Raw genomic sequence first — 19,310 nt, forward strand, 5'->3', positions numbered from 1 at the left:
CTTATTTCCCTCTGCAGAATGCAAATAAATTCATATACTTTCCACAATGTGATTTTCCGGATTTAATTTGTGATGTGCTATCTCTCACTGTTACCAATAACCTACCCTTCAATTATGGGCTGCTCATGTCTTTGTCAGTGGGCACACTTACAAAATCAGCAAGGGATCAAATACTTATTTCCACCACTGTATATGTGCCAGAAAGTTCCCTTTTGACTACATAGATTCCAGAGAAGGTTCGAAGCATCTGGGGAAAAGCTCTTTCAATTTGGAGGGAATGAGATACCCTCTATATAGAGGACCTTTATAGATATTTTCCCAAGGATGGAGAAACTGTCAGATATTAGACGCTATTTTGCAACGATGCTGAAGAATGGTCCAATTTAGAAAATTATTGGAAAGGAGTGGGGGAAGGAGGAAGGGATGGGTAGGGTTGGGGGTGGAGAATGCTGGTAGAGAGGAAAGGGAGGGAGGTTTGAATCCTTCGTGTTTTGGATGTTTATACTTTTTATTCTGGCTGTGTTAAAATAAGCTTAAAGAACTAAAAATTAACCCCCCCCCCCCCCCCCCCACATACTTGATTTTGATATGTTTGCCATTTTCAGGACACAGATTGTAGAAGTCTCCCTGGCACTGGCCTTATTTCCCAACCACTGGAGTTGCAGTTGAAGCCTACTGCAGCCCAACCTGATTTGCCTTGGCCATTTTTGGGAAACAGACCGTAGAAGTCTGCCCATCACTGGCCTTACTTTCCAACCATCTGGATTACTGCAACTCACTATACGCAGACTGCAAAGAGCAAATACTGAGAAAACTCCAAACAGCCCAGAATACAGCAGCCAGACTCATCTTCGGAAAACCAAAATATGAAAGTGCAAAACCATTACGAGAGAAGCTACACTGGCTCCCACTCAAGGAACGCATTACTTTTAAAGTATGCACATTAGTCCACAAAATCATTCACGGTGAAGCCCCAGCCTACGTCTGATTTAATAGACTTACCACCCAGAAACGCTAAAAGATCATCCCGAACCTTCCTCAACCTCCACTTCCCTAATTGCAAGGGCTTGAAATACTGCACGCGTCAACCTTTTCTTACATGAGCACGCAATTCTGGAATTCAATGCCGCGCAACCTGAAAACGATTTACGAGCAAACCACCTTCCGCAAACTACTGAAGACCCATCTTTTTGAGAAAATTTACGGAAAGAACCAAAACACATAAAGCCCACACTCACTGTTCAATAATGCATCATTACAGCCACTCTGAATTTCTCATCCCCCGTAATCTCACCACACTCATACCTTTACTCACAGAAAATGTATACCAAATGCTTTCTTGTCATTATATATTGCCCCTTTTAGTTTCCCCTTGTTTCCTTTCCAATGTTTCAATGCTCTTTTTCATTGTTATATTCCTTAATGATACTGACTTTGTCTCGCATAACTCCCCACAATGTAATCCATAACCGAGTTGTAACAAACTGTATTTCCATTTTTCACAACATATTGTAAGCCACACTGAACCCGCAAAAAGGTGGGAAAATGTGGGATACAAATGCAATAAATAAATAAATAAATAACCACTGGAGTTGCAGTTGAAGCCTACTGCAGCCCAACCTGATTTGCCTTGGCCATTTTTGGGAAACAGACCGTAGAAGTCTGCCCATCACTGGCCTTACTTTCCAACTATTGGAGTTGCCTTCTGTGCAACTGCCCATTATAACACATAAACATCCATTAGATCTTCTAAGGTTTTTGTTTTGATACATTCTCTTTGTTTATACAACAGTTTTTGAATCCTCCACCTGGAGGGTATTCCAGGCATCCATCATATCTCCGTGCAAAAGTATATCCTGATGATATTCCTAACTTCTCTAGAAGCATAATGGATGCCGGCTAGTGTTAAAAAAGAAAAACACAAAATTTGGAGGGGCATTAAATCCTGGATGCCAGTGTGCAATTTCTAGGTGTCATGGCAATTTGTGGGCTTGATTTGACCTTCAGTCTGCCCCATTATGGCAGTGCTTATGTTCTTGCAGTCTTCTTCACAATAAAGGACGGCTATTATCTCTTTCTTGAAGGCCCAGTGGGGCTTTTTTTGTCAGTGCTTATGTTCTTAACATTCAATATGTAGGGGGATCTCACTCATGCTGTACTTCAGGGCTTGACAAATCCAAGATCCATCAAGCCCAGTATGCTGTTTCCAACAGTGGCCTATCCAGGTCACAAATACCTGGCAAGATCCCAAAAGAAAAACAAAACAAGATTTTATGCTGCTTGTCCTAGAAATAAGCAGTGGATTTTCCCAAGTCCATCTTAATAATGGCTTATGGACTTTTTTTTTAAGGAAATTATCCAAACCCCTTTTAAATCCTGCTAAGCTAACTGCCTTTACCACATTCTCTGGCAATGAATTCCAAATTTTAATTACATGTTGAGGAGAAATATTTTCTGTGATTTGTTTTCAATTTACCACTTAGTGCCTTCATTGCATGTCCCCTAGTCCTTGTATTTTTGGCAAGAGTAAATGAGCAATTCACGGTCTACCCGTTCTACTCCACTCTGTATTTTATAAATGTCTATCATGTCTCTCCTCAGCCATCTCTTCTCAAAACTGAAGAGCCCTAGCCTCTTTAGCCTTTCCTTATAGGGAAAACTGACCTGTTCAAAAAAGCATACCACAAACAACCATCCTAATTACTAAATAATGAAACTGATCATGAACTAGACAAAACCGAACTTTTATCACTTGACTGACCTACCTCACTGATATTAACGAACAAGCACCGCCACTTTAATCCTATGACGGAAATGATTTCTCTATAATTGATGATCTAACATATGATACAATCCAATCTATTACTCAGGAACCTATAGGCAATAACATAACGTATTCTTCTTTACCATGTTTGTATGCACCTTAATGCAATACCATTGTAACTCTGCTAACCGGAAATGGCAATTGCCACTATGGCAAACGTAAGCCACATTGAGCCTGCAAATTGATGGGAAAATGTGGGATACAAATGCTACAAATAAATAAAAAGTCATTCCATCCCCTTTATCATTTTAGTCACCCTTCTTTGTACCATTTTCTAATTCCACTATATCTTTTTTTGAGATGCTGTGACCAGAATTGAAAGTATAGAACAGGAAAAGTTCTCTACGATGACGAATCACAGAAGGCAAAAGTAGAGACTAATAGACGATTCACCACTGGAGACGTGAGTCCAACAGTCTTTATTATATCAAAGATAACGACCCGACACAGGCCGTGTTTCGACGCTAAAAAGCGTCTGCATCAGGGGTCAATAAATACACCAAGTAGTGAATGCAAAGCGAAGAGTCCTACTTGTATGTGTGTTGTCAGCTCACTGATCACGTAGCACCAAACAGAATATGCTGGATACAAACTATCAGAGCAAAATGATTTTTTAGCGTCGAAACACGGCCTGTGTCGGGTCGTTATCTTTGATATAATAAAGACTGTTGGACTCACGTCTCCAGTGGTGAATCGTCTATTAGTCTCTACTTTTGCCTTCTGTGACCAGAATTGCACACAATATTTGAAGCATGGTCGCACTACGCAGCGATACAAAGGCTTTATAATAATCACAGTGTTGTTCTCCATTCCTTTCCTAATAATTCATAATTTTCTATTTGCTTCTTAGTTGCCAGTGCAAACTGAGTAGAGGGTTTCAATGTATCATCAACTATGATGCAGTGCTTCTTTTCCTGGGCGGTGACTCCTAATGTGGAACCTTGTATCATTTAGCTGTAGTTTGGGTTCCTCTTTCCTATATGTATCAGTTTGCACTTTCTCACATTAATTGTCATCTGCCATTTGAATGACCAGTCTTGTAAGGTCCTCTTGCAATTTTTCACAATATTCTTGTGGTTTAACAACTCTAAATAACTCTGTGTAATCAACATCGTTTATTCCTATCTCTAGATCATTTATAAATATGTTAAAAAAAAAACAGTCCCAACACAGACCCCTGGGGAATCCCACTATCTACCCTTCTCCATTGAGAATACTGACCATTTAACTCTAGTCTCTCGTTTTAACCAGTTCTTAATCCAGAATAGGATATTGCCTCCTATCCCATCACTTTTTCTAATTTTCCTCAGGAATCTTTCATGAGGTACTTTGGTCAAATGCCTTTTGGAAGTCCAGATACACAATAGCAACCAGCTCGCCTTTATCTACATGGTTGCTCACCCCTTCACAGAAATGTAGCAGATTGGTGAGGCAAGAGTTCCCTTGGCTAAATCCATATTGGCTTTGTCCTATTAATCCATGCCTATATATATACTCGGTAATTTTGTTCTGTATAATGGCTTCTACCATGTTTTCCCCATGTGGATAACTGTGAGGTCCTGTGATATGTACTGGCACAATTTGCAGCTTGGTGTATTACAAGGAATTCTGCTAGAAGCCTGCTTTATGTTAATTTTTGTTTCATATTCGGTGATTGTCAGAAGTCCCATTATTTTATGCTCCTAAAGTAGTGGTCATAGAAACCAGCTCGGCGGGAGCTTGAGCACCCCCAATATTGAACAAATTCTTTCACAGTGACCAACGAGGGACAGTTTGTTCTGATTTAGCACTCCCAGTCATTTTGAAAAGTTGACTTCTATGTTAGTGGTTGTAGGTCTTCTGTTCTTTGTTTTTTTCCAGCTTTGGGTTGTATGGCCCTATAAGGAGTCTCTCCGTGGGTGATTGATTGGTGGTTGAAAGATTGACAGGACTTTTGAGACGCTCATCCCTGATCTGACAATGCAGTGTAAATCACATACAAAATGAAATAAGGTTGAATCGATGCAAACAAAAAGGAACATTCTGCAGAGTATCAATTTTGGAGAGCAATATTGGTGAACAACTATTCCAAAAGATATACCACTTGGAAGATGCTTTTTGTATATCAGAATGCCTCTGGCCCTACTGGTTTTATTTTTGCCCTGCCCCCGCCCTTAATATAATATTTTTCCACTCCTAGTACTGTGGTGTTTTGCCAGAGATGTGATTGACTGATCACAAGTAGAGGACAACATCTTTACATGAGACTGAACAAAGTCAGATGAAGCCCTGGACAACATCTTCACATGAGACTGAACAAAGTCAGATGAAGCCTGTTAATACTTATAATTTCTATAGCGCTGCGAGACCCCACAATGCTGTACAGAGGCACATAAGAGATGGTGTGCCCCTAAAACACATAAACACCACAAAATAGGAAGCTATTTTTTGGTAGAAAGCATGGTTAAAATCGATAAGGCTATGATGAGGAAGAGCTAGGGTTAAAGACTTTATAAAAACATTCACAAAAATGGGATTTATGTTGAGAAAGGGAGCACAAGAATCGGGTAAGCCTGTTCCAGTTACCAGATGAAAAGCACTTAGCGGGAGCTGTTGATACAGGAGAAGGGTACTGATGAGCAACTGGGGGTAGACCTTTGATCCCTGCCATAGCCATGATTTCAGACTTCCTCTGTGATTTCTAAACTTTAAAATTCACTGCTGCCTTCCAAGGGTGAATTATTGCCTTTCTATTGAAGGAACAATGTGTTCCTGAAGGGGAAAGCTTACTTAATGTTTGTGTATAATATTTTCAGTGGTAATTTTTTTTTTAATTCATAACTTCTCAGAGGCTCTTCGAGGACAGTTTTTGAAAGCGAGATAAACCCTTTAAGAGGTTAGCATATCCTCATTGTACAGCCCATGTCTAGAACTTGTTTCTCAACCCAAGGTTCAGTCTTGAACAGCGGGAAACCATTTTCAAACCTATGTGTGAGAGATTTTGTGTAGACAAATCCTATAATTTGTTCTGCTCAGCATTTTCACATCTCTGTATTGTACTGAGACCCCTACTTGTTATCAAAATGTTTTTTCTTACTCTGTGGTTTTACAGGTTTTTTTTTAATTAGATTCTGAATCTACAGCCAGGTAATGTAATTATGGACTACTGTTAGAAGCTATAATTAGTATTGTTTGCATTTCTATATCGATTTTCATTCAAGCAGGTATTTAACACATTTCAATTATATTATGATAATATGTTGGGAACCGTTTCTTACTTGGCAGTACATTTTATTTTTGCAAGGTGCTGGCAATGGCTTTCAGAAAGTTGAAAAGGGGCACAGTATTACCACAGCTTAGTAAAAAGATCGCATAATGCACTCCACTATAATATTACACAAATCATGCATGTGACCATGGTCAAATCCCTGCAATAAATGCAACAATCAAATTAGTGCTCAAATCAAATAAAAAAAAAAAACACATCAGAAAAAAAAAGAAAATTTTGGTCAGACATGGTAACTGGTCATTCTTCATTCTGCCATATTAGTATAATTGATGAAAAATGCTGAGCCTATACATTCTTAAAAAGCCAATCAAAAAATGCAAATACATCATGTAATGCCAGCTTACCAATAATAATGTTGATTATGAATCGCTTCTGCGTTTGCTGGCTCCAATCTCAATATGGCTGTTGCTGAAGGTCTTGGCAGCCATTTTGACAGTGGAGAAGGCAGGGGCAGGAACAACTGGGGGTCACTTCTGCCCCAGTTGAGACACTAGACCAGCGAGCTCCTAAGGTAGGCCCAAGGAGGGCCCAGGGGTATTGGGAAGGCAGTGTTGCTTTTGGTCGAAGGGGGGCAGAGAGTGGGCAGCGGTTTTGGTCGGAGAGTGGAGGGAGTTTGTTTTAGTTGAAAATGCACCACTATTGTCGACTGAAACTAAAACCTGGCTGAATTAGAATTGTGGACCAGTTTCGATGCCAAAATTGAAACCGAAATTTGGTCAATCTCTACAGGAAACCTCATCTTCCATTCCATACTTTCCACTATTCCAGAACCTGTGGGATAGCTTTGTCTATCAACCAGCAGGTGGAGATAGAAAATACTGAGGAGCTGGACTGAATGCTGGAGAGATATATCTCAACTGTTTTCAGTTCTCTTATCTTCAGCAAGTGGAAGGACATGTTTTTCAGCCTCTGGTTCTAATTGATTTGCTTCTGGTCCAGTTGGTCAGCTGGCCCCCAGTTGAGCTTTACAGGTGGCTTGAGTCTGCAGAGTCATATCTGGAGGTTTTCAGATCCCTGTCTGTGGTGCCCCGTGAATTTGCATCTTCCCTCCCTTCAGCTCTCCTCTTTTCCAGCACAACTACCTTTATAACAACCAACCAAACCAACAAACAAAAACACCCAGAAAGGAGAAGGAAAGAGGTTTGCTGGAGAGTATGGGACAGAGTTTCTTTCTGTTTTGTGGTAAGACTTGTGGAGGATGTGAGCTTGGGGGGGAGCAGACAGCAGTGGTAAGTCCAATTAAAGTTTGACTTGGAACTGCTTGGAGGGCTGCAAGTTCTACTTGGTGCAGGGATTGTGACTCTCTGCTTGGGACATGTTATGCTGTGCTAGTGACAGGGTGAATGGTGACTCCTGCGGAGCCAGTTAAAAGGTGTTTCTGCTGTGGAGCCCACCGGCCAGCATTGGGGCGTTGCAGTGAGGCGGGACCCACAGCCATCTGATGGTGATGGCGGCCTCCCTCATGAGTTGGGCAGAGAAAAATCTTCTTTGCCTGTCGGTAGCTCACATCACTGGGTCCTTGAAATGTGGAGGTGGACTTTCTCAGCAGTCACTCCATGGACCTGAGAGAATGGGAACTATCCAGTCAGGGTTTTCTGCTGATAGTGGACAGGTACAGTTCTCCGCTTCTGGCCTTGATGACTATGAAAACAAATGCCAAAGTGCCCAAGTTCCTTAGCTGTTAGAAAGAACTGGACTCGATGGGAATCGATGCCCTACTGCAGCCCTGACCAGAGACACATCTCGCCTTGGCCCATGATCGCAATGTACTGGGGTCAATAATTCTTGTAGCCCTAGATTGGCCACTGGTGCCGTGGTATGCAGACCTGATTTGACTGCTGGATGGGGGGAGTCCTCTCCATCTTCCACAGGTACATGGCCTACTGAAGCAAAGTCCAGTGCTCTTGGAGGATCCATGCCCCTATGATCTTATGGCTTGGACATTGAAAAGGCTCAAGTGAGACAAAAAGGTTATTCTGATTGGGTCATTGCTGCCTTTCTTCAGGCTTAGAAACATTCTACATCCATGGTACATGTGAGGGCTGGTCTGAACACGGACTTTCTCCCTTCTCTGCTCAGATCACAAACATCCTAGCATTTCTCCAGGCAGGTCTTCAGAAAGGACTGGCATTGGGTTCTCTAAAAAGTTCAGGTTGCAGCTTTGGCCTGTTTCAGGGGCCGACTACAGAAGATGTCTCTTGTAGCGAGCGGGTCACTGCAGCCTCCTTTTCCTACACTGTGTCTAGAGTGGAACATTAGGCCTTTGGGCTCTTCAAAAGCCTCCTTTTGAGGCACTTAGGCCTCCTTGAAAGATCTTGTGCTAAAGACAGCATTCTTGTCTGTTGCTTCAGCATGTATGGTTTCGGAGCTTCAGACAGGATCCCTTTTGTTTGCTTTTTGGAGGCTGGGGGTCTTCCTGTGCACAGTTCCTTCCTTTGTTCCGTAAATGGTACCCACATAGCACTTCATCTCAACCAAACTGTGGAGCTTCTGGCCTTTCACAGAGAGGCCAGAGAAGCTCAGTATTCTTCCTTGAAGTTTCTCAATGAGCATAGAGTCTTCATTAGATATCTGAAGTCACAAATGAGTTTTGCAACTTGGACAGACTGTGCTTTTTGGTAAACAGAGGCCTGGCCTTATGGCTTCCAAGCCCACAATTTATTTATTTATTATATTTGTATCCCACACTTTCCCACTAAAAGCAGGCTCAATGCGGCTTACATAGTAATAGGTAACACAGAATTTTGTTATGTAAAGTAGGAAATTGCAAGATGGCTGAAGGAGACTATCGTGTCAGCTTGTTTGATTGCGAGGAAGGGGGCTCCTCAGGCTTTGCTGGCTCATTCTATGAGGTGTACAGCGACATCCTAGGCGGAGACTATCTTACTGTCTCTGGCAGGTATTTGCAAGGCAGCAACGTGGTCGACACTTCATACTTTTGCCAAGCACCTCAAGGTGGACGTTGTGGCTCGCTCGGGAGCCAGTTTTGTCCTCAGGGCAGCAGCCAAGGTCCTACCCATTCTAAGGATTGCTTTTGAACATCCCACAGGTTCTGGAATAGTGCGAAGCTACATAATGGAAAGAGAAATTTAGGTCTTACCTGATCATTTTCTTTCCATTTATCCCACTATTACAGAGGCCTGCCCGAGGTTTCTGAGATGTTTAGTCAGTGCGAAGTAGTGGATCAAGTAATGACTGTCACCTTGCATGATGCTTCCTGCATATCTCTTGTTCTACTACTACTACAAATCATTTCTATAGCACTACTGCAAGATGTCCAGAAATGAGAGAGGTCCGCATATGTTTGCTCATCTGGTTAGTGTTAGATTAGCGAGTTGGTTAAGGTTGTTGTGTGTTTTCTGATTTTCTCTTTACTGCTTGTCTACGTAAATACTGAGGAGCTGGCCTGGATGCCAAGAGAGAGATGTTATTCCTTACTTCCACAAACCCTGCAGTTCTGTGGGTTTAGTTTTTGTTTTTTTTTACTTTGCATGCCATCCCCTCATCCCTTTCTTTCTACCCTCTCATTCCGGAATAGATCTGAGTCATGAGCTTGAATTGGAAAGGCAAGTATTTAATGTTAATGTAAAATTTGGTAGATGAAAACCAAATACCGTATTTTTCGGACTATAAGACGCACCGGACCATAAGACGCACCTAGGTTTTAGAGGAGGGAAATAGGAAAAAAAAATTTTCCTTTTTCCCTCCTCTAAAACCTAGGTGCTCCGGTGCGTCTTGTCCGAGTTTTGGATCGCCCTCCCCTACTTACGTGACACGATGTTCCCTGGTGGTCTAGTGACGTCGGGGCAGGAAAGAGCCCCCTCTTTCCTGCCCAGCGCGCTGCTCTCCGTGCTCCTGACTGCTTCCTGACGGTCTCGGCGAGATTCAAAATGGCTGCCGAGATTTTGAATCTCGCCGAGACCGTCAGGAAGCAGTCAGGAGCACGGAGAGCAGCGCGCTGGGCAGGAAGGAGGGGGCTCTTTCCTGCCCCGACGTCACTAGACCACCAGGGAACATTGCGTCACGTAAGTAGGGGAGGGCGATCCAAAACTCGCTACCTTCGGACTATAAGACGCACCCCCCATTTTCCTCCCAAATTTTGGGGGAAAAAAGTGCGTCTTATAGTCCGAAAAATACGGTAATTCTTGGATGGAAATGTTAGTCTGCCATGGTCTGTTATGCTCATTTTAATAAACCAAGTCTGTCACTTACAGAATTCCCTGTCTTTTTTTTTTTTTTTTACCTCAAATTTAAATGATGAGCAGGAGAAAATGATGAAGGTAGTTTATAAATATATTTTAAATCAGATTCCACATTCCCTCCAAGAACTCAACAGCTTAGTTTCCTGACCAGAAAATATGGTCACCCCAGTGTTTAGTAATAATGTTTGCAGTTTCTAGGCTTGTACCATAAACATATGCTGGCAGGCATAGGAGCTTGCCTTGGCAGAAAGTAAACATTTCTCTTTCCAGCTTTGTCAGAGTCTGTTAGATGCTGTAAAATAATTGGGACCTGATTCGCTATGGCTTTGGTCCCATTCTATGTCTATTGGGAAAAAGCTTAGTAGATCAGACCCTTAGGGCAAATCTAGTTGTTCACCTAGACTGATGGAGAGTTGCAATTTAGAATAAATTCCAAGTTTGGTTGATTTAAGTTATTAAAATGTTTGTTATACAATATGGGGATGTATAAAGGTAAAGAGTCATAGATTTGATATGTTTTTCTGTGGGACAATCAAAGTGGTTTGCAGGTACAGGAAGCTTGGAGAGTGTTACAGATATAATTATTGCAATAAATATTGATTACAGACAAAAAAGAATAAATCCATATGTTACCTCTTACAGGAGTTCTGAAGAAGAGACAGGGAGAGCAGCCAGAACAATTTATTTTCATGTTGTTTTCCATGTCATTTAGTGTTGTGTTTCCCAAGTCCAGTCCTGGAGTACCCCCTTGCCAGTCAGGTTTTCAGGATATCCACAATGAATATGCATGAACTTGATTTGCATATACTGCCTCCATTATATGCAAATCTTTCATGCATATTCATTGTGGATATCCTGAAAACCTGAATGGCAAGGGGTACTCCAGGACCAGACTTGGGAAACACTGATTTAGGGCACTGGTTCTCAAATTTGTCCTGGGTATTAGATTGTAAGCTCTTTGAGCAGGGACTGTCTTTCTTCTATGTTTGTGCAGTGCTGCGTATGCCTTGTAGCGCTATAGAAATGCTAAATAGTAGTAGTAGTAGTAGTAGTAGTAGTAGAGATCACCAGCCAGTTGGGTTTTTCTGAATATTCCTATATGCATAAGGCAGATTTACATGCTTGTCATCTCCATTATATACAGATCTCTCTCAATGCGTATTCGTTGGGATATCCTAAAAATCTGACTCGCCAGGACGGGTTTGAGAACCACTGGTTTAGGGTAATGTTTGATTTGTTCAGTGGTCTTTTTACCATTAGTTATATTCCTTCCTCCATGGTGGTAGGTCTTCTTTGGTTCTCTCTTCCTCAGCAACCCATTTTGCTTTCTCCTCCTATTCACTGTTCTGTGGTGTCCCCCAGTCTTTAGCTTCACTACTTTTCAACATTTTCTTGAGCTCATTTTGCTACCTTAATACAAGATCATGGCATCGGTGTCTTACTGTACTGATTGTCACGAAACGCCTAGCCCACCCGCCTGAAGTTACCCCGCAGCCACTCAGAGGGTCTATCCCTAGCACAGCTGAGGTCTGCCTGTACCTGCTGCTTGTGCTGTACACCAGCACCCTCCTCCCACCGACTGGGTCACAACCGACTCTGGGCGAGTCTCCTGCTCTGGAATTATCCCCAGTGATTTCTAGGTTACTGGGGCCACAGTCCCAGTGGTCTCATAGTTCCCAGAAAGCACTCAGAGACCCAACACACAAACCACCAGGATTCTTTATCAGTCCAGACATGCAGAGGCAATAAACTGAAAAGGAATGTTTATTGTCTTTAAAAATTAAACAATGAACCAAAAGATGTGCAATTGGCAAACAATAACAGGTAACTTAGTGCTTGCGAAGGTCCTGCATTAAAACATATTAAGCTCATTTCCTAACGTGTTTTAGTTTTAAGGGGAGGGGAAAAGGGGCAATGCATCTTTTGCCTATTAAACCATGCTGAATATTAGCCTCTGTACTTTCATGCATGTTTAAATTTTTCAATGCTCTGTATTGTAGCACCGTATACTTGGTGATACTAATTACTGGGAAAGGTCCAACTTAACGAGCTTTTTAGTTTCTGTAAGCAGTAAGAGTAAATGATGCAAAACTGACCTTGAACATCACAATCCCAGTGCTTGTAGTTGAACTCTCGGCACACTGTCTACATAGTTTCATAGGTGCCAAAATTTCAGAATGATTATGGGTGCCAAACACAATACAAATTATCCCTCCCTGGACACAGTGAAGGAACTCATTCAATGTTGTGGGTGCTTTGCACCCACAGAGCTGATTCCTGTACCTAGCTTCTGGATGGAATATGGTGCCACCGACAATTGCTTAGATATTCCTCTAGGTAAATCAAGTTGCCTCTTCAGATAATTGATATGGAGAGTAGTGAGGGGGAGCATCCTACCTGAAATGCAGGCTCTACAGATTCTTGACTGACACCAGCATGAGAATAACGCAGTGGCGTAGCCAAGGGTGGGCCCAGGTAGGCCCAGGCCCACCCAGTGGCAGCACACCTATGATGTGGCTGGCAGGGATCCCCAAGCCCCACCAGCCAAAAACTCCCAACAACTGTCCCTCCTGAATACCTTGTAAATAGAAGATCTTTGCCTGGAGCGAGCAGCGACTGACACATACTGTTCACACCAGCCCCACAGCCTCCCCTTTGATGTATTCCTGCCTATGTGGAAACAGGAAGTTGCATCACAGAGAAGGCTGTGGAGCCAACATGAGCAGTGTGTATTAGTTGCTGTTCGCTGCCAGTGAAAATCTGCTATTTAAAAGGTATGCAGGGAAGGAGGGATGTTTGAGGGACCATATCGCATGCATGTGAGAGAGGGAGGGACTAAATCACTCGTGGGACAGGGTGGAGTTCTGCCCACCCATCTTGGGCCCAGGCCCACCCAAAATTGGGTGTCTGGCTACGCCCCTGGAATAACGTGTTCAGGCCACTGACACAAAGAACTGGACCACTTCTAATAATTATCATTTTTATAGTACCACTGGATGTACACAGTGCTGTACAATGGTGATAAATATTTAGATACAATATGTCCCTTCCCCAAAGAGCTTACAGTTTAAGTGGGTAACAGAGGCAATGGGAGATGTGACTTTCCCAGGGTCCAAGTAGTGTTTGTGGCAGAAGCAGGATTTGAACCCTGGCTCTTGGCACGTTGCTCTACTTGGTCGCTTCATCTTGTATGCTGTTGCCTATTGATGAGCCTGGCTTAGTTTATAAATGCAGCATTTCTTAGAACGTGACACATCATTTCCAGGATAAAGCTCGCTTGTGTTGTATAATAAAGAAGAAAAACATATACACATTTATTGGACACATGTCAGCAAACACACAATGGAGCTGAATTAGATAAGAAAACGTATTAATGTGTGGGTTTTTGTTTTATTTTAAAACTCTGCTGCATGTTTGAGACCTCCTTAAAAGCAAACTAGGCTTAGCAGAGACCCATTATAAATAGTTTAGAAGCTGAGATCAGCACTGCTGTGGTATACTCCCTCTTGCTTTGGACATTGCCCCAATAGGGAAGTTCTAATTATAGTTTCTGTGCTGCAAGATTAGATATTCAACAAAGCACCTCTGTGTTGAGCTTTCCTTTGGTGCTAGGATTTTGTAAAGACAAAAGCAGTCAATCCCAGATAATTAATCAGCACCTATGTAAACTTAATACTTGAGGAACACGGATCTAAAAAATAACTACAGTATGTCTAGGAATTGGACAGTCAAAATCGGTTTAATGCCAATTAAATTAAGGTCAATTATCTAAAAAGCCAACAGTTTTCAGGTATGTCTCAATTCATAGGAGCCGACTCTGTGGGTGCTTGAGAACCCCCAAACTTGAGAAAATTCCTTGTATGTGTCCAGGGAGGGGTTATTTCCACTGGGCTTAGCACCCCCAATAATTTTAAAAAGTTGGCGCCTATGTGTCTCATACAGTTATTTATTTATTTATTTTTCTCTTTTGTATGGGCTGTTCAGTACAGGGTGCAAAAGCTCTGTTGTGGGAATTAAATTGATGTCTATTTCTCAGGAGGCACGCTAGCTTCCACTAAAGTGTCCTGGTGGGGGTGGGGGAGGAGGCATGCTTGGCTTGGTTATGCCATTGAAAACAACCATAACCTGATGGGGGCTGAGCCATTGTCAGTAGGGTAGTGTGGAAAATAGTACACATCTGCATGGTTTTCACTTCCTCGTTCTGGTGTTGGTTTTGTAATGCAGAAGTGGATACTGCGGGAATGAAGTAGGCTGAAGTTTAGAGCAGCAGGCTTCGAAACAGGGTTCAAATCCTAGTACTACCACTCCTTGTGATTGAGGGTAATTCTCTGGATCACCTAAAGTTAGGTGCTAGGATGATGTGTGCAGAGCACGAATTCTTTAGTGGCACTTATGCATGTAATTGCCTTTATAGAATACTAACATAAGTCTTCAGTTATGCACCTAACTTTTTTAGACGGAAGCACTTGCACTAACTTAGGCAGATGCTAGCATTTTCACCAAACTGCTGTCAGGCACGTAACTGATAGCACTTATGCCTGCATGTTATAGAATACGCATAACTGCCCTTAGAATACTGGCTAAGGGCAGTTACGTGCTTAACTGCAAATTTGTTCCAGTTTGTAGCTAACTTAAGTAGAGGAGTGTGGTAGCCGTGTTAGTCCACTCTTAAGGTTATCAATAGAAATCAAACAAAATAAAACATGGAAAAGAAAATAAGATGATACCTTTTTTATTGGACATAACTTAATACATTTCTTGATTAGCTTTCGAAGGTTGCCCTTCTTCGTCAGATGGGAAATAAGCAAATGTGCTAGCTGACAGTGTATATAAATGAAAACATTCAAGCATTACTATGACAGTCTGACAGGGTGGGAGGAGGGGGGTGGGTAGGAAGTATGCATGGGGACATCAAAGCATATCATTGATATTCTAACAGGGTGGGTGTGGATAGGTGAGGGGAGGGTGATCAATATTCAGAATGATTGAATATTTTAACACCCAACAGAAAGGACTTAACAAGGATCTGGGGTTCCTAGCCCATTATAAACCATAAAGCTGTATGTCTCTGTTGATCACCCTCCCCTCACCTATCCACACCCACCCTGTTAGAATATCAATGATATGCTTTGATGTCCCCATGCATACCTCCTACCCACTCCCATCCCATAGTAATGCTTGAATGTTTTCACTTATATACACTGTCAGCTAGCACATTTGCTTATTTCCGATCTGACCAAGAAGGGCAACCTTCGAAAGCTAATCAAGAAATGTATTAAGTTATGTCCAATAAAAAAGGTATCATCTTATTTTCTTTTCCATGTTTTATTTTGTTTGATTTCTATTGATAGCTAACTTAACAATTAGGTTATGTGCGTAACTGGCACCACGCTATAACTTGCACACACAACTTTGCACGCTAAGCATCACATTGTGTACACAAGTTTATACAATTAGGGGTTTAACCCTCTATTGCTTCAGGTTCATACTTAGATTCTGTACCCTATAGGGACAGCGTTATACATTTGGATACAGTAGGCATCTCACCTTCAGCTACTACTGAAACTTTAGCAGTTCCTTTCCTCATCCTGCCCCAAAAGGAGAATAACTTAATAAAAAGCTATATCCTTGACATTTTTAGAATGGACATAGATCGTCCTGCCAGTGGCCTGATTTTTTTCTGATTATGCCAAGAAGAAAAGGGTGGAATTCTTTTTTTTTTTTTTTTTTTTTTTTTTGAGCTTTTGCCTGAAGTTATTAGTTATCAGTTTGGAAAGATTCTAGTGAACATTTTTTAATCTTTTTTTTTTTTTTTAAGACTATAGAATTGGAAAGAGTGTCACCTGTGACAGAGATGCACTCCCTACACCACTGGTAGTGACGACCGTTCTGCCTCCCTCCGCAGGTTCAAGTGTGTCACCTGTATAGAGTGATGTGATCTAAATCATCAGGCTAGTCCTTTTACAACTTTTTTGCTTATTTTGTTCTGCGAATTTTGTTTCCCTTCCGGAAGCTGCTAGAAATTTAAATCCTTGAGCAAAACAATGTGTTTGAAAATGGATTAAGAAAACTACTTGTGGGCTTTTTGCATGTTTTTTTTTTTTTTTGTGTGTGTGTTCGGAATATAAATCTGGCTCTAAATAGGTTTTGACATCACACGATGTCACACTTATGGTGTGATCCAGTCCTGTTCATTTCCACTAGAGCTCATTTTGTGACAGGCTCATGGGAACTGATTTTAGAGTTGGACTCGTGGCCATATTTTAATTGCTAGGAGCTGAGCTGTACCTTCAGAAATACTGTACAGTAAGCAGCAGGTGCACTTCTCTTTTTAAATGATTGCTCTCTGGGGGGGCTGTGTAAGCTGCTCAGCCCTATTGTTTAAGAGGATCTGGGGTAGGAAAGTGAGTCACAGCATGCAGCTGTGCCAACAGGCATCCTAGCAGGGGAGAGGAGTACTCATTGCCATGTCCTCCTCAGTGACAAATAGTACATTACAAGTGTATTGTTAGCAGATGGATAATTGGTAAAGTACAAAGTTTTTCCACTGTGCTTTGTGAGTGCAGTTGGGTGAAAAGAACAATTGGTTGAGGATTTGTTGAATTGGAAACCTTAGATGATATATTATCACAAAGACTGATCATGTCCCTTTATCTTCTGCCATCATCTTTGTCAACCGAATCAAATCACTTAACCAATCTAGAATGTTATCCTGTGATTCTTCCACCTCAAGACCCTAAAACCTCCCTCCTTAATGGAGGGATATGAGGCCGATCATCCACTTTTTCCTCAGATATAGTTATAACATGCAGTTCTCTGTAACGCCAATACAATGATAATAAAGACCAACAACCTGTGTTTGGTATAAAACAGGCCGTGACTGTTTATTGGTGACCTATAGAACCCGAGCTAATAAAGAACAGATAGCACTATTTATTCAGTAGCAACACTTGACTACTTGCCATTTAACAGCTAGGAGTCGTAGCCAAAGCATTGAAACCCACAATTCCTTAAGCACCATATCAGCCAGGCTTAACCCTGAAGACATGGACCTCCAAGTCTGTATTGAGTTGAGGCCCAATGTACATCGCAATGCATAAGAAAGATTTGCATATAATGGAGGTGACACCTGCAAATCTGGCTCATGCATGTTCATTAGGGATATCCTGAAAACCCAACTGCCTGGTGGTCCCCCAGGACCGATTTGAGAACCACTGATTATGGTATTGTTATGCATGTGCGAGTCCTACTCGGACACTGCCTACTAGTAAAATATATGCTATGTAAGATTTACATGTATATACAGAATAGCACTTGGCAGGTTTATGTACATAAACCTGCACACATACACACACATATGCTTTTATTCTAATGATTCATATACATTCTTTATAACAGGGGTTCTCAATCCAGTCATTGAGACATACCCAGCCAGTCGGGGTCTTCAGGATATCAACAATGAATATGTATGAGATAAACCTGACTGGCTGGGTGTGTCCCAAAGACTGGATTGAGAACCCCTTTGTTATAGAATTACTCACCGCAAGGGTAGTTTTTATAACAGGGTGCTTGGTTTAAAGGGGCAGGTAGGTACCTACTCGGGCAACTTATGTGTGTTTATAAAATTTGAGCAAAAGCAGCAGAAATCGGGCCTATCTTGCAGGTCTAGATATTTAAGTATGCATGCAAATTAGTGCCTTCTATAATCTGCATGTGCTGCACCAAATCTCACCCCCCCCCCCCCCCCCACTTTATATACCATCATGTCAAGCAGCACATTTTTACACTGGTTGGCATTTTGTAAGAGGTCATTTATGCATTATATACGGCCACATAACACAAAACTGGCTTTATAAAATTGTGTTGAAAGTGCAGAATGATCAGTTGCTTTATATCAGCATATCTTGTTTGTTAATGAACTGCTTGATAGAGTTAAATAGTGTTTTTATCTAAAATACATCATGGGCTACATTCTATATATGGTGCCGAAAAGCGCTATTCTATTAGCTGCGCTTAAAAGTTAGGCGTGGTTTACAGAATAGCGTTTACACCTGGGAGCCGCTCCTAACTTTAGGCGCAGCCATTTGCACTGAAAAATGTACACGCCTAAATTAGACGCATATCCCTGTATTCTATAGCAACGCCCATAAATACTAGGAATGCCTCCGTTCCACCCCTGACACTCCCATTTCCATGCCCCCTTTTATTTAAACTCGTGTGTAAAATTTAGGCGCGTAAGTTCCAATTAAATCTAATTAGTGCCAATAATTGTTAAAATTCCATTATTGGCACTAATTAGGTCATTATTACATAAATTACGCATGTACCCAAATTTGCGCATGTAATTTTTAGCGACCTTTTCTATAACTAGGGGGCATGTTTTGAATCAATTTTAAATTCCTCACATAATCCATAGCTTCGTACTTACTCCCACAAGACATTTGTGCTATTGTGCGGGCAGTTGTGTTGACATGGTTGAATTACTGCAATATAATTTATCTGGGACTACTGCAGTATGTTTTGCAGTGATTGCAGCAGGTCCAAAATGTAGCTGCTCGTATGGTGACATATAGTAAACTTTGGGACAAGGTTGCACCAACTTCTCTCTGCGTTACATTGATGATTGCTGCAAATTTGAGTTCAGTTTCAGACGAGCTTCTTTGAGGTATGGGTCTCTGGTATTTAGAACTGTAGAAATCAGGTCATCGGTTATGTTTCTGCAGCTCAGGTTATTTAGCATTTACCAATATGAAGGCATTTTTGTTTCATCCAGACACATGTGTCTTGTTCTGGAGCTGCCCCAGGTTTATGGAGTAAATTGGCAGAGGAATTAAAGGTAGCTCCTGACTAGATTTTTAGAAAGTAGTTAATAACATGGATTTTTGTTCAGTATTTTGCACAGTGAGTGGGGGAAAGATAGGTTAGGTTGGGGGGTAAGGATTGGTGGGAAGGGATGAGGATGAACGTGAGGTAATTGTTATATTCCATTGATTATACCTGCACTGTATGACTTTTG

At 41.6% G+C, this 19,310-nt stretch overlaps 1 protein-coding gene across 2 annotated transcripts in view; it reads left to right on the forward strand.

Annotated features, from left to right (window-relative positions):
• LOC115475821 (cAMP-dependent protein kinase inhibitor gamma-like) overlaps positions 1-19,310 on the forward strand; it is a 48,959-nt gene that overhangs the window by 17,949 nt on the left and 11,700 nt on the right. The window contains exon 1 of one of the 2 annotated variants that reach the window (XM_030211831.1): positions 4,743-4,790. The exons of the other annotated variant lie outside the window; for it this stretch is intronic. The gene's annotated coding sequence lies outside the window, so the exon portion shown is untranslated. Of the gene's footprint in view, positions 1-4,742; positions 4,791-19,310 lie in introns of those variants that run through there. 2 annotated transcript variants of the gene reach the window in all.

The sequence above is a fragment of the Microcaecilia unicolor genome, chromosome 8 (genome assembly GCF_901765095.1).
Source record: "Microcaecilia unicolor chromosome 8, aMicUni1.1, whole genome shotgun sequence".
NCBI lineage: Eukaryota > Metazoa > Chordata > Amphibia > Gymnophiona > Siphonopidae > Microcaecilia > Microcaecilia unicolor.